The sequence below is a fragment of the Natrix helvetica genome (genome assembly GCF_964273705.1).
Source record: "Natrix helvetica genome assembly, chromosome: 5".
Taxonomy (NCBI): Eukaryota; Metazoa; Chordata; class Lepidosauria; order Squamata; family Natricidae; genus Natrix; species Natrix helvetica.
The window spans coordinates 145,415,641-145,429,402 of record NC_138551.1 but is presented as its reverse complement, the minus strand read 5'-3'; positions in this window follow the sequence as shown (position 1 = coordinate 145,429,402).

Below are 13,762 nucleotides of genomic sequence, written 5' to 3'. Positions count from 1 at the left end.
CAGGAGCAAAGTAGAGGTACGGATGCAGGCTATAGGAAAAGTTTTCACTTCTCGCACATGCTTAGTGGTCAATATAATATATGCCAAGGAGTTGCTTCATCATTTGCCAAGGCAGGGCCTTGCTTGTGAGCATACGAGATAAAATGGGTAATCACCATGAAAAAGGAAATTCGCCTGTTGAAAAAAGGAAATTCGCCTGTTGCGATTCCCAGCTTATTTTCCCAAAATTACTCAGACAATATCATTTTGGACATTCCCCTGGAATAAATGTTATAAATATTATATATATTTTAGACACAACGTAGACTTATGTGCCATTCTTCTTCTTCACACTCCCCAGCAATTCTCCCCCTGGTGTTGCAGAAGTCTGGAAAAGTTTTTAAAAAAAGCAGGTATGGAATATACTTATATATCCTCTCACTCACCCTCTACTATCCCCACCCTCAAACTGAGCTTCTGCGCGTCTTATTATGGCATGGAAAAAAATTCTGGTATAACCTCTCCTGGTTAAAAAAAAAGGGGGGCTTTTGACAAGGTTATTTGTTATGTGAGAGAACTGATCTCTTGGCCTGATTCGTTCACATAATAAGATGATACTATCAACATTTGCCATACTTAGTAATGGACACTCAAAACCTTCCCCAGAAGATTTATAGATTGCTTACCTGGGGTATGTGTGTGCAGGGGGTTACAATGTAGACTTATATGACAATCTTCCCCTTCACGCTCCTCAGTGGTTCCTCCCCGGGTGTTTCAGAAGTCTGGAAAAGTATAAAAAAAAAAAAGCAGGTGTGAATATACTTATATATCCTCTCACTCACCTTCCACTATCCCCACCCTCACACTGGGATTCTGCATGTCCTATTATGACATGCTCAGTAATGGACATTCAAAACCTTCCCCAGAAGATCTAGATTGCTTACCTGGGGGGGGAGGACAGGGGGTGTTGCACCGCTGAGGAGGACACCCTGGCTCTATGTGGGGCAAGTGGCCCCCACGAGATGTCTTTGGCTGGAAAACAAAGGAGGATGATAAGGACATTTGGGCTGAGCTCAGGGAAATCCCTCCTGCCCAGTTAACCCCAAAGAGCTTGTTTACCTTCATGGCTCATCTCCTATCTAGTCTTGTAGCTACAGGTTACCAGCTCAGGGTGTCCCCTTGGCCCAAGGGAAGGCTGCATCTCTGGAAGTACTGGAAAAAAAAACAGACTTCTTTAGAAACACAAACTTATGGACCACCATCTTTCCTGTCAAATATTAGGTGCCAGCTGATACGTCTGGCACCTAAACTCTTCACAATTGCTGCTAACGCTAAGGAGATAATAATTGTATTGGGTTTAATTGTCTCCTACCTCTATTATTTGGCTTCAGCTGCCTCTTCATCCGTCGAATGTAATTACCTGCCATGTCTGTACCCTGTGAGGTATGGCAGTTGAATGACTCCAGCTTTATTCCCGATGCCCTCCATCTGGCAAACTCAGGATTCGTTTTTCTCCCCACGTACATCTATACATCCGAACTAGACTGGGTTGTTTCTCTGGGTTATATAATATAGGTGTCTATGTGGGTATACACATCACATTTATTTTTTCATTCATTCATTCAGTCATTCATTCATTCATTCATTCATTCATTCATTCAATTATTTACACATTACATTTATTTATTTATTTATTTACACATCACATTTATTTATTCATTCATTCATTCATTCATTCATTCATTTAATTATTTATTTATTTACACATCACATTTATTTATTCATTCATTCGTTCATTTAATTATTTATTTACACATTACATTTATTTATTTATTCATTCACTCATTCATTTACACACATTTATTTATTTATTTATTTATTTACACATCACATTTATTTATTTATTTATTCATTCATTCAATTATTTATTTACATATCACATTTATTCATTCATTCATTCATTCATTCATTCATTCATTTAATTATTTATTTACACATCACATGTATTTATTTATTCATTCATCCATTCAATCATTTATTTATTTAGTTGGTCAGTCACTTTTGTGTACTGTATATTGGAGGTGGCAACCCTTTGAGAGCTCTCTCTATGCAACAAAACTTCATTTGAATGTATGCCGATTAGTGTACATTTAAAGTGACAATAAAGTTATCCTATTCTATCCTACATTCTATCCTATCCTATCCTATCCTATCCTATCCTATCCTACTCCACTCTATTCTATTCTCTCTGATAATTTCAAGATGGATGCCTGGAAATGTAGTCATGGCAGGGAGTCGTTGGAATGTACCAACTCCTGAAATTCTTAGGGGTCGTTATGTGTTAATGGCCTTCATTTTCCTGAGGGAGCAACCCAGAAAATGGGGATCTGCTTGTGTGAGGCCTCCTCCTTGAGAAGAGAAGAGAAGAGAAGAGAAGAGAAGAGAAGAGAAGAGAGGAGAGCTGGAAGGGACCTCAGAGGTCTTCTAATCCATCCTCTTGCTCAACCTACTTGCAGGACTGTGGCCTGGACTTTCTGTTGGTGGTTAATTCCCAATATGTAAATAAAGAGGGGTTCTTACTTTTTCTGTTTCTAGACTCTGCAAAGGCCGGGTCAGAACAGTCTGCCGATTAGTGTACATTTAGGGTGACAATAAAGTTATCCTATCCTATCCTATCCTATCCTATCCTATCCTATCCTATCCTATCCTATCCTATCCTCTATTCTGTTCTGTTCTATTCTATTCTATTCCCCATCCTATCCAATCCTATCCTATCTTCTATCCCATCTTCTATTCTATTCTATTTTCTATCCTATCCTATATTCTCTTCTCTTCTCTTCTCTTCTATCCCTTCCTTTCCTATCCTATCTTCTATTCTATTCTATTTTCTATCCTTTCCTATCCTATCCTAAATTCTATTCTATTTTATTCATTTCTATTCTATTCTGTTCTATCCTATATTATCTACATCTTATCCTATCCTACATTCTATCCTATCCTATCCTATCTTCTATTCTATTCTATTCTATTCTATTTTCTATTCTATCCTTTCCTATCCTATCCTATTTTCTATTCTATCCTTTCCTATCCTAAATTCTATTCCATTTTATTCATTTCTATTCTATTCTGTTCTATCCTATGTTATCCTACATCCTATCCTATCTTCTATTCTATTCTATTTCCTATCCTATCCTATCCTATCCTAAATTCTATTTTATTCGTTTCTATTCTATTCTGTTCTATCCTGTTATCCTACATCCTATCCTATCCTACATTCTATCCTATCCTATCCTATCTTCTATTCTATTCTATTCTATTCTATTTTCTATCCTATCCTATCCTATCCCATCTTATCCTAAATTCTATTCTATTTTATTCATTTCTATTCTATTCTGTTCTATCCTATGTTATCCTACATCCTATCCTACCCTACATTCTATCCTATCCTATCTTCTATTCTCTCTTTGAGAACCTCAAGATGGATGCCTAGAAACGTAGTCATGGCAACGGGGTTTATTTCTCATTAGCTGAGAGTTTTTGCTGCTCCTCCCAGCGGCTTCTTCGGTCTGATCCACTTGGGCAGGGGGATCCTAGGCAGGCAGGGAGTCGTTGGAATGTACCAACTCATGACATTCTTAGGGGCCTTTCTGTGTTAACGACCATGATCTTCCTGAGGGAGCAGCCCAGAAAATGGGGGTCCGGTTGTGTCTGAGGCCTCCTCCTCTAGAATAGGATAGAATAGAATAGAATAGGATAGAATAGAATAGAATGGGATAGGATAGGATAGGATAGAAGAGAGAAGAGAGAAGAGAAGAGAATAGAGCTGGAAGGGACCCTGGAGGTCTTCTAGTCCAGCCCCCTGCTCAAGCAGAGGAACCTACATCATCCCAGACAAGTGGCTGTCTGGTCTCTTCTTCAAAACCTCCAGTGAAGGAGAGCCCACAACCTCTGGAGGAAACTTCTGTTCCACTGGTGAATTCTCCTCACTGGTTGGAGGTTTCTCCTTCGTTCCAGGGTGCTTCTCTCTTTCTTTAGTTTCTATCTTTGTTTATTTAGGATAAATTTCCTAATTTCCCTTTTCTAACTTTACAAAATTGCTATTTTTAATGTTTTCCCTAATTCTGCTTTTTTATTAGGAAAGAAACAGGGAGACGTCACCTGACCATGCCTTGCAACCTCCCCCACTGGCTTCCCGGTTGACTTTGCCTGTTGGATGCCCCTGAGAAGATGGCATTTGCTCACCACGTAACCCTGGGATGCTGCAACTCTTGTCAGTGTGAGCCAGTTGCCAAGTGCCTGGATTGGGATCACGTGAGTGCAGGGAGACTGTCATGGCCTGCTTCTGCGTTGCCCTTTTCAGCTTTGTCATAACTTCCCACCGTTGCTAAATGAATGGTCATAAGTCAAGGACTGCCTGTGTTGCAGATATTCAGTGAATCACAGAATGTAAGCCGTGAAAGGCCCCTTCACGATCATCTAGTCCAACCCTCTCCCCCGTGCAGGAACGCAAGGCCACAAATGCACTACTCACATAGACAGATCTCTCATTCTTGCATTTTAATGGGGTTTTCTTTATTTTTATCAGGGATGAGATTGATAAGAATCATTCCGAGCCAAATCTGATGTCCTTGCAAGGAACTGGACGTGACCTGGGAGGAGACTCACATCCAGCTCCATTGGGACCTCAAAGGCAGGAGGAACAGCAGCCAAGCAGGCAAGAGGAGAGAAGCCATTTCAGTGCTGGCTGGATGGGAAAAGGAAGAGGAGATCCCTCACTTCCCATCAAAGGATCCCCTCAGGGGGGAAACCACCTCAAGGCATGGAGTATGGAGCTCTACTAGAGTCTTCGGTTGAATGGCTTGAAGAGATGCTTCCAGCCATTTCTGCACATTTCAATGAGACGTTTCCATCCCTTTTTCTTGGAGAAGACTTCTGGATGCATCCAGCCAACCAGATGGAACCTCCAGGACCTTCATTTTAAAGGATGACCAGGGATGCCAGAAGCCATCCTGCCAGGCAGTCTCTTGGTGGATCAGAAGAAGCCTCTCTCGGGCTTCACAGAGAAGCCATCCCTGGACATCTTGCCTGGATTCTGTGGGCTCCTTGGCTTTGAGGTTCTCCACAGAAGCTTCCAGCCATTCCTTCTCCGATTAATACGGCAGCATTGGAGGTTTCATGTCTTCAAGAGGTTCTCTCTTGTCTTCTGGTTTTGTAATGTTTTTCTTTGTGCTTCTTTTGGACTCTGTTTTATTAGGTGGTACCAGCTGGCAGGTCACTCTACTTGAAGCTCCCGGCAGATGTTTCAATCGATGTTCAGATTGTTCAGGAACTTTTCCCTTCTTTAAGTCCTCCTCCTGGTCTTCTCCTTTACCGGGTGATGTCCCTCACCATGGTGGTCTGGTGAGGGATTCTCTTGCCCTGGAAGAATCAGAAGGGGAGATTTAATAGCAGGTCTTCAAATGTGGTCTCCTCAGTCTAATTGTCTGCTTTTCTTCCCTCCACCCTCCTCCTAAGGGCTTCTCACCTCCTCAGCCTGTCCCTGAAGGTCTTGATGATGTTGGCCTTCTCCTCACTCAACTTCTGGGTTTCCTGCCGAAGTTTCTCCACTTCGGTCTTGAGGGCCATGCGTTCCTCCACCATGGTCTCAAAGGTGTTGGCATTCCTGTAAATTATGAAGAGAAAGACAGAAATTAGTTCTATCTAGATGATAGATAGATAAGTAGATGGATGGATGGATGGGTCAGTGGGTGGATTTGTCTCTATATTTCTTACCTGTCCAGTTGTTCCTGAAGTTTTTTGTTGAGAATGAGGAGCTCCCTTTTCTCCCCAGCTTGCTCCAGAACTCTGCAGAGGAGGCTGCAATATTCTTGTTGTTCAAATGTAACCTTCTCCTCCAGCTCCATAATTCTGAAAAAGAGGAAGACAAGAGCGAAATTAGTCCCCTCCGGTTTTCCCTCGAACCATCCTACCTGTTTAAAATTAAAACTACCTAAAAATCCCCGGCACTCCCTTTCCCTTCCTTGCTAAGTGATTTAGTTTTACCCTTTGCCCAAGTCAGGACTGCTGCCAGAGAATGTCTCCCCTCCTCTCCTTCTTCTCCAGCTCCCTGCAGAGCTCTGCATTGGTATTGACAAGTTGGGAGTTTTCTTTCAGGAATTCCTCATTCTTCCCTGTTGTGTTGCTGGGATCTTTGCAGGTGGATCGCTGAGGGAGACGCCCTTTCTGGATTGGGGGCAACTGTCTGCCACGGGAAGCATGGTGCTGAAAAGCAATTGAGATCATAAGGAAATCGCTGTAAGAATGTAGAGTTATGTGACATACTTCCCCTTCACGCTCCTCAGCGGTTCCCCCCCTGGTGTTTTGAAAGTCTGGAAACGTTTTTTAAAAAGCAGGTGTGAATATACTTATATATCTTCTCACTCACCCTCCACTATCTCCACCCTCATACTGAGCTTCTGCAAGTCCTACTATGACATGCTCAGTAATGGACACTCAAAACCTTCCCCAGAAGATCTAGATTGCTTACCTGGGGGGGAGGGCAGGGGGTGTTGGACCGCTGAGGAGGACACCCTGGCTCTATGGGGGGCAAGTGGCCCCCACATGATGTCTTTGGCTGGAAAACAAAGGAGGATGATAAGGACATTTGGGCTGAGCACAGGGAAATCCCTCCTGCCCAGTTAACCCCCCCAAAGAGCCTCTTTACCTTCATGGCTCATCTCCTATCTAGTCTTGTAGCTACAGGTTACCTACCTCAGGGTGTCCCCTTGGCCCAAGGGAAGGGTGCATCTCTGGAACCACTGGAAAAAAAACAGACTTCTTTAGAAACACAAACTTATGGACCACCATCTTCCCTGTCAAATATTAGGTGCCAGCTGATACTTCTGGCACCTAAACTCTTCACTATTGCTACTAACACTATAGTAAATCTATTGTTTTTAATTGTCTCCTACCTCTGTTATTGGGCCTGAGCTGCCTCCTCCATCTCCTCAGGTAGTTACCTGCCATCTTCCAAAGCTAATGGCAGGTAAATGAGCCAGGACAGCCCAGTCAAGGTTTATGAGATGTGCTGAGAAAGCTTCCTGCCATATTATAATAACTATTGGCACCTGGAAGATAAAGTACTAGCTGAATATTTGATTAGGGAAAAAAGAAGATAGGTTTTGGGGTGGGTGAGGACATTTCTGGGCTTTCTCTAGAAGGGAGACTTCCTGCTGCCCTCCATGCCTTCTGCCCCCCCCCCCCCCCCAAAAGGCAAAGGACCAACGGTGGAGGAGGAGACATTCTGGGCAAAGGAGGATGGACTTGGATCTCTGCTCTGCTGACCTTTTGAGAGGTCTTTTTCTCTGGAGTCCTTGGGTTCCTCTCATGGAGGCCTCCAACCATGCCCCAGTCCCTAGTTGGGGTGCTTCAGCTCCTTCCTCCTCCAGGTTCTTCTCCGATTTTTCCAGCCACTGATGGGAATGTGGTTGGGACTCTCCAGGACCTTCTTCCAGCAGCATTCTCAGCATCTTCTTCAGCCAGTCTTCGAGAATAGGTCTCGGTTCTTCTGAGAGCGCAAAGAGGTTGAGCTGTTCTTGAAGCCGCTTGAGTACGTAGTCCAGAGAAGCTGCTGGAGAGACCTTCTGAAGGGCCTCTATGGACTTCTCCGGCCATCCCTTCCTCTGCCTCTGATTTCCCCAGTTTCCCGGGAGCTTCCACCGGTGCCTCTTCCTCTCCTTTGGATGTCCCAGGCCTTTCTCCTTGCAGGTGAAAGATGGACTGGGGCTGGTTCTTGAATGCCAGGTGTTGACTTGCTCTTGTTAATTTGAAGCAGAGTCCTTCCTCAGATCTCTCTATCAGAAGGGGAATATTGCCTTCGATATAAATATCACTGTATTTCTAAGCTGTTTCAAGAAATAATTGTCATCTACCTCCCTTAGCCAGGGCTGCTGTCTAAAGTTTTTCTCACCTCCTCAGCCTTTCCCTGAAGTTCTTCAGGATGGCGGCTTTCTCCTCGCTCAACTTCAGGTTTTCCTTTTGCATTTCCTTAATCTCGGCCTTGAGTGGTGTTAGTTCCTCCAGCATGCTTCATGGGAGGAGGAGCCTCCCTCTACTTGAAGCTCTATTTGAAATGTTTCCATCGATGGTCAGATTCCTCAGGAGCTTCTCCGCTCTTTAAGTCCTCCTCCTGGTCCTCTCCTCTCCTGGGTGTTGTCCCTTCACAGTGGCGGTTGGTCGGGTGGGGGATTCTCTTGCTCTGGAAGAATCAGAAGGGGAGATTTAGTACCAAGTGTTCAAATGTGGCCTCCCCAGTCTAATTGTCAGCTATTCCTCCCTCCTTCATCCTTCCTAAGTGCTTCTCACCTCCTCAGCCTGTCCCTGAAGTTCTTCATTATGTTGGCCTTCTCCTCACTCAACTTCAAGTTTTTCCTTTCGTAGCTTTTCAATTTCCTCCTTGAGGGCCATGCGTTCCTCCACCATGGTCCCAAACAGAATGGAATTCCTGTAAATTATGAAGAGCAGACAGAAATTAGTTATCTCGTGATAGATAGATACATAGATTCCCTTCTCTATATTTCTCACCTGTCCAGTTGTTCCTGCATTTTTTAATTTTGAATGTGGAGCTCCTGTTTCTCCCCAGCTTGCTGCAGAATCCTGCAGAGGAGACTTCTATATTCTTCTTTCCAAATTTCAGTTCTTCTTCCAATTCCATTACTCTGCAAAAGAAGAAGACAAGAGCGAAATTAGGCCCCTCCGGTTTTCCCTCGAACTATCCAACCTGTTTAAAATTAAACCTATCTAAAAATACCGGGCACTTCCTTTCCCTTCCTTGCTAAGTTTTACCCTTTGCCCAAGTCAGGGCTGCTGCCAGAGAATGTCTCCCCTCCTCTCCTTCTTCTCCAGCTCCCTGCAGAGTTCTGCGTTGGAAATCCCAAGGTGGGAATTTTCTTTCTGGAGCTCCTCATTCCTCCGCGTTGTGTTGCTGTAAATACGAGGGCCAGAGAGAAGTTGGCTCCTTCAATTTTTTTACTTGAATTTCGGATTATGTCGTTCAATTTACTTCGCGCTTTCAGCAAAGTAGTTATGTAGCTTAACTCTGACCTGGATTCTCTTTTCTGAGATTGTCTGTCTACATAGACTCATCTGAAAAGTTTCTTCTGTGAAATATCAAAAGCCGAGTATAATGAGCATCCTTGGATGTGTTGAACCGTTGGGGCTCTATGGAAAATGGGGTCCGATTAGAAAGCCTAGGGCTGCCCCTCTGGTCTTCAGCAATGGGGTTTGTAGACATGCAGTGTGGGAGACACATTGACTGCCTTTTGACTGGCAAGCCTCCTTCCGGCCTCCCCAGAATGCTTGCTTGGAAAGAAGAACTAAGGATGGGGGTGAGGGTCTGGACCCCTCTGCTCTTCACCCAGTCCCCTCCCGGAGGCTCCTTGCAAGAAGCATTGCTCACAGAGCATAGATCCACCCAAAGTGGAACACGGTCCCTTTCTAAGCTCTAACCAGCCACGCATGAAACCCCTTTGTGTTGCTTAGATTTTGATGGCGTAGCTGAGCGGGATGTTTGCAGGTGGATCGCTGAGGGAGACTCCCTTTCTGGATTGGGGGCAACTGGCCGCCACGGGAAGCAATTTCAGTGCACCGTAAGTCACTCAGTGTGCTGGCGTTACATTCCTTCCATCTGCAGCTATGACACTCTCCTTCTTTTCTTCTTATTTCACTCACTCCTGTATTGCAGGTCCTGTCTCATCGCCTGAATTATTTGCATTTCCAGGGCTTCTCTCTTTTGCCCTGTTTTGTGGAAGTAACACAAAGCCAAAGATGGGACTGATAATAAAGATTTATTAATAATGATTTATTAAAGTAACGATAGAACAGTCCAAAAAACCAAAGAATACAACAAGAAAACTAAAAAAACCAACAACAACAAAAAGAAAAAAACAGGAACAACTGGAACAAAGAAAGCCATGGTGGAGTCTTGCGTGACCCTCTGGAAGTTGAGCGAGGGGGCCTTTCCAGGGACGGCTGGATGTGATGGAGGCAGAGATGAGGAGGGAAAGGAGAAGGGATGGGAGGAGGGGAAAATGGGGGGGAGAAGGGACAAGCAGGGGAGGGGATGGGGAGGCAGAGGAGGGGGGAGGGAGGGGGACATGAAGGCGAAGGGGAGGAGAGGAGTTTTAGGGAGAGAGGGGAAGTGGGGGAGGGAGGGGGACAGGAAGGCGAGGGGGAGGGGAGCGGTGCAGTGGGGAAGGGGAAGGGTGGTTGTGAGGGGAAGGGGAGGGGGAGAGTAATGAGAGGGAGAGGGGAGGGGAGTGGGTGTTAGGGAGAGGAGGGGGAAGGGGGAGGGGAGGAAGAGGGGAAGGGGGCTACCCTAAGCTCACGGCAGATGTTTCCTTCGATGGTTTCCTCGGGAGTTTCTCCAAGTCCTCCTCCCGCGTGATGTCCCTCACCAAAGTGGTCTGGTGAGGGACTCTCTAGCCCTGGAAGAAGCAGAAGGGGAGAATTAATAGACGGTCTTCAAATGTGGCCTCCCCAGTCTAATATTCAGCTATTCCCCCCTCCTCCCTCCTGCCTAAGGGCTCCTCACCTCCTCAGCCGGTCCCTGAAGGTCTTATTCAGGAAGGCCACCTCCCCGCTCAACCTCCGATTTTCCTGACGAAGTGTCTCCACTTCGGCCTTGAGGGCCACGCGTTCCTCCACCATGGTCTCAAAGAGCTTGGCATTCCTGTAAATAATGAAGAGAAAGAGAAGAAATTAGTCATCTTGTGATAGATAGATGGATGGATGGATAGATTCTTCTCTAAATTTCTTAACTGTCCAGTTGTTCCTGGAGTTTTTTGTTGAGAATGAGGAGCTCCCGTTTCTCCCCAGCTTGCTCCAGAACTCTGCAGAGGAGGCTTCGATATTCGTCTTGTTCAAACTTGACTTTTTCCTCCAGCTCCATAATTCTGAAACAGAGGAAGACAAGAGCGAAATTAGCCCCTTCCGGTTTTCCCTCGAACCATCCTACCTGTTTAAAATTAAAACTACCTAAAAAATCCCCGGCACTCCCTTTCCCTTCCTTGCTATGAGATTTAGTTTCGTCTTTTTGCCCAAGTCAGGGCTGCTGCCAGAGAATATCTCACCTCCTCTCCTTTTTTTCTAGCTCCCTGCAGAGTTCTGGGGTGTTCCTCGCAAGCTGGGGATCCGTTTTCTGGAGCTCCTCATTCCTCCTTGTTCTGCTGCTGCAAAGACAAAGACCAGAGAGAAATTAGCCCCTTGTTTTTCTCAATTGAAGCATCAAACGTTTTCTTCAGTTAAAAAATATTTTAAAATACCTTTATTTCTGTGTATAAGTTCAGTCTTGCTATTCCTACCAGAACAATCAGAAATCTCTCCTTACAGGGAAGAGGGTTTTAACCATTGGGGGAAGCCCCCCATTTAGCCCAAGTCAGGGCTGCTGCCAGGGAAGGTCTCCCCTCCTCTCCTTCTTCTCCAGCTCCCTGCAGAGTTCTGCGTTGTTATTGACAAGATGAAAGTTTTGCTTCTCATTCCACTGTTTTGTGTTGTTGTAAATACGAGGACCAGAGAGAAATTGGCCCACTGATTTTTTTACTTGCATGTTTTTCTTCCATTGAAAACTATTAAAAATGCCTTTATGTCCTAAAAATACCTTTCTGTGTGTAAATTCAGTGTTGCTATTTCTTCCACAACCATCAGAAATCTCTCCTTACAGGGAACATGGCTGTCACCACTTATGGGGTATTTTAGAAAGGCTCAGGAAAAGTGGGAAATGGGTACTTTTTCCAGGAGAGTCTTAAGGGAATTGATTCGTACTTAAATATTAAGGTCAGCATCACTATGCTTGCAAGAGTTGGATTACTTCATGCTTTTTTACTTCCGTATTTAGCCAAGAAAGTCTACACACCCCTGTTAAAATGCCCCGTTTTGGAAATGCAAAATAAAAAACCAGACCAAGACAAATGACTTCTGAGTCCTTCTTCTGTTCATAGAACCTATAACTGTGATCGCTAACCGTTTTCTCCTCACGTGTCGAAACTGCGCCCACACCCATAATGCAATGCGCCCTGCCCCATGTGCATGCGCAACCCCCCGTGCTCCCCCACCCCACCACATGCATGGGACTCCCCCGTGCTCCCCCCTGTTCTCCAAGCGCATGCGCCCGACCCCCTAAGCCCTGTTTTGGGCCTAGCAAGCCTTCCTGAAGCCTCATGGGATCCCAAATGGGCCGGGGTGGTGGGGGTGGTGGGGTCCCGCATGTACACCCACTCCCCTGCCCTGTTTTGGGCCTAGCAGGCCTCCCTGAAGCCTCCTGAAACCAAAAACGGGAATCACGGGGAGGGGGGTGGGGGCTGGCTATTGCGCATCTAGGTGTTTTCTGACATTTATTCAGGTGCCCCTTAGAGCAAAGGCCTTTGTCTCCGTATCTTAGGTAGAAGGTTGGCCCCCTCCCCTCTCCTAGAAGGATGAAATGTTTGAGGAAATATGAAAAAGGCAGAATGTGACATTTTCCCTAAAGGAGAAAGGCAACTTCCAGGATGGAAGCTCTTCCCCTGATTCCTGGCTCTCCCTGTCAGGAAATGACTCCCGGTTGCATCTCTCTTCCCTGAGCTTCTACCCGTTGCTTTTTCTCCTCCCTTCGGGGCCTTTGGGAAATGGATCGACCGGCTCTTCTGCGTGGGAGTCACTCCAATATTGGACGGTGGCAAACCTATGTCTGTCATGGGCAGGCTCCCTTGCCGTCATAAGTGGAGGACTGCCCGTACAGTATTATCATGCTTTCTCTTTAACCCTCGAGGGCCCTTCCCACTTGAGGAGGGGAAGTTTTCCCCGCTGTCTTCCATCAAGCACCCAAATGCAGACAGACCAGGGGTGGGTTCCGGGCGGTATGGCTCGGTACGGGCGGACTGGTGATAGCTGGGAGCAGCGGCTACCGTACCGGAATGGTGGGACGTTCCTTCCCGCTTTTTGAGGCAAATGGGCCAATTGCATTCGTGTGCACAGTATACAGCGCCTTCATGATCTTTGCTGATCCGCTGAGTGTCGCTGGGCGGTGGCATGTGCGTGTGTGTGCAGAGCGTGTGTCCGCCGAGGACGCCCGGCCCTGTCGTAGCATACCGGTTGCGATGGGATCCGGAACCCACTTCTGAGCCAGACCCTCCGTTTGTGACAAGAGCCGTGAGCATCTCCCTCATCTAATTGCTTCATCTAATTGCTTGGTTAGGGTTATTTGTGAAATAAATGCCGTTTAATTATCTGCAGGGGGGAAAATCCTAACAAACGTATTTGAAAAGTGGCTGCTTGAAAGGAATCGTTTGATCCAAAGAAAAAAATACACCCTCAGGCAGAGCTGATTCCTGCCCTGAGCTAAAGAATCAAGCCGATGTATTAAGACTGATTTTGTTGGTATCTCAATCAGAGCAGCTCTGGGACTGCTGTCGGACTACAATCCCAAGTCAGAGGGGCCAAAACTGAGGGTGTGGGACCCCAAGCCTTACAACAATGGGAAGATGTCCTCAATAAGGTCAAAAAAGTCAACATGGCAGATGTAAATGTGATGGAAGACATCTCTTCTTCTATATCCCTGGGATGAAGCTGCTGAAAAAGTCTAAGTCTTTGCTGCCATCTACTGGTCATTTAGTTAAAAAATGGTTTCAAAAGTTTTTAAAAAGTTTCAAGGCACAGCTGATTGTCTGAACTTTTTAAAAACTTTTTTTTAGCATTTCTTTATTACTGATTCAGGTGAACCAATAGCATTTTTACTACCAGTTCGGGCGAACCAGCCTGAACCGGTAGCATT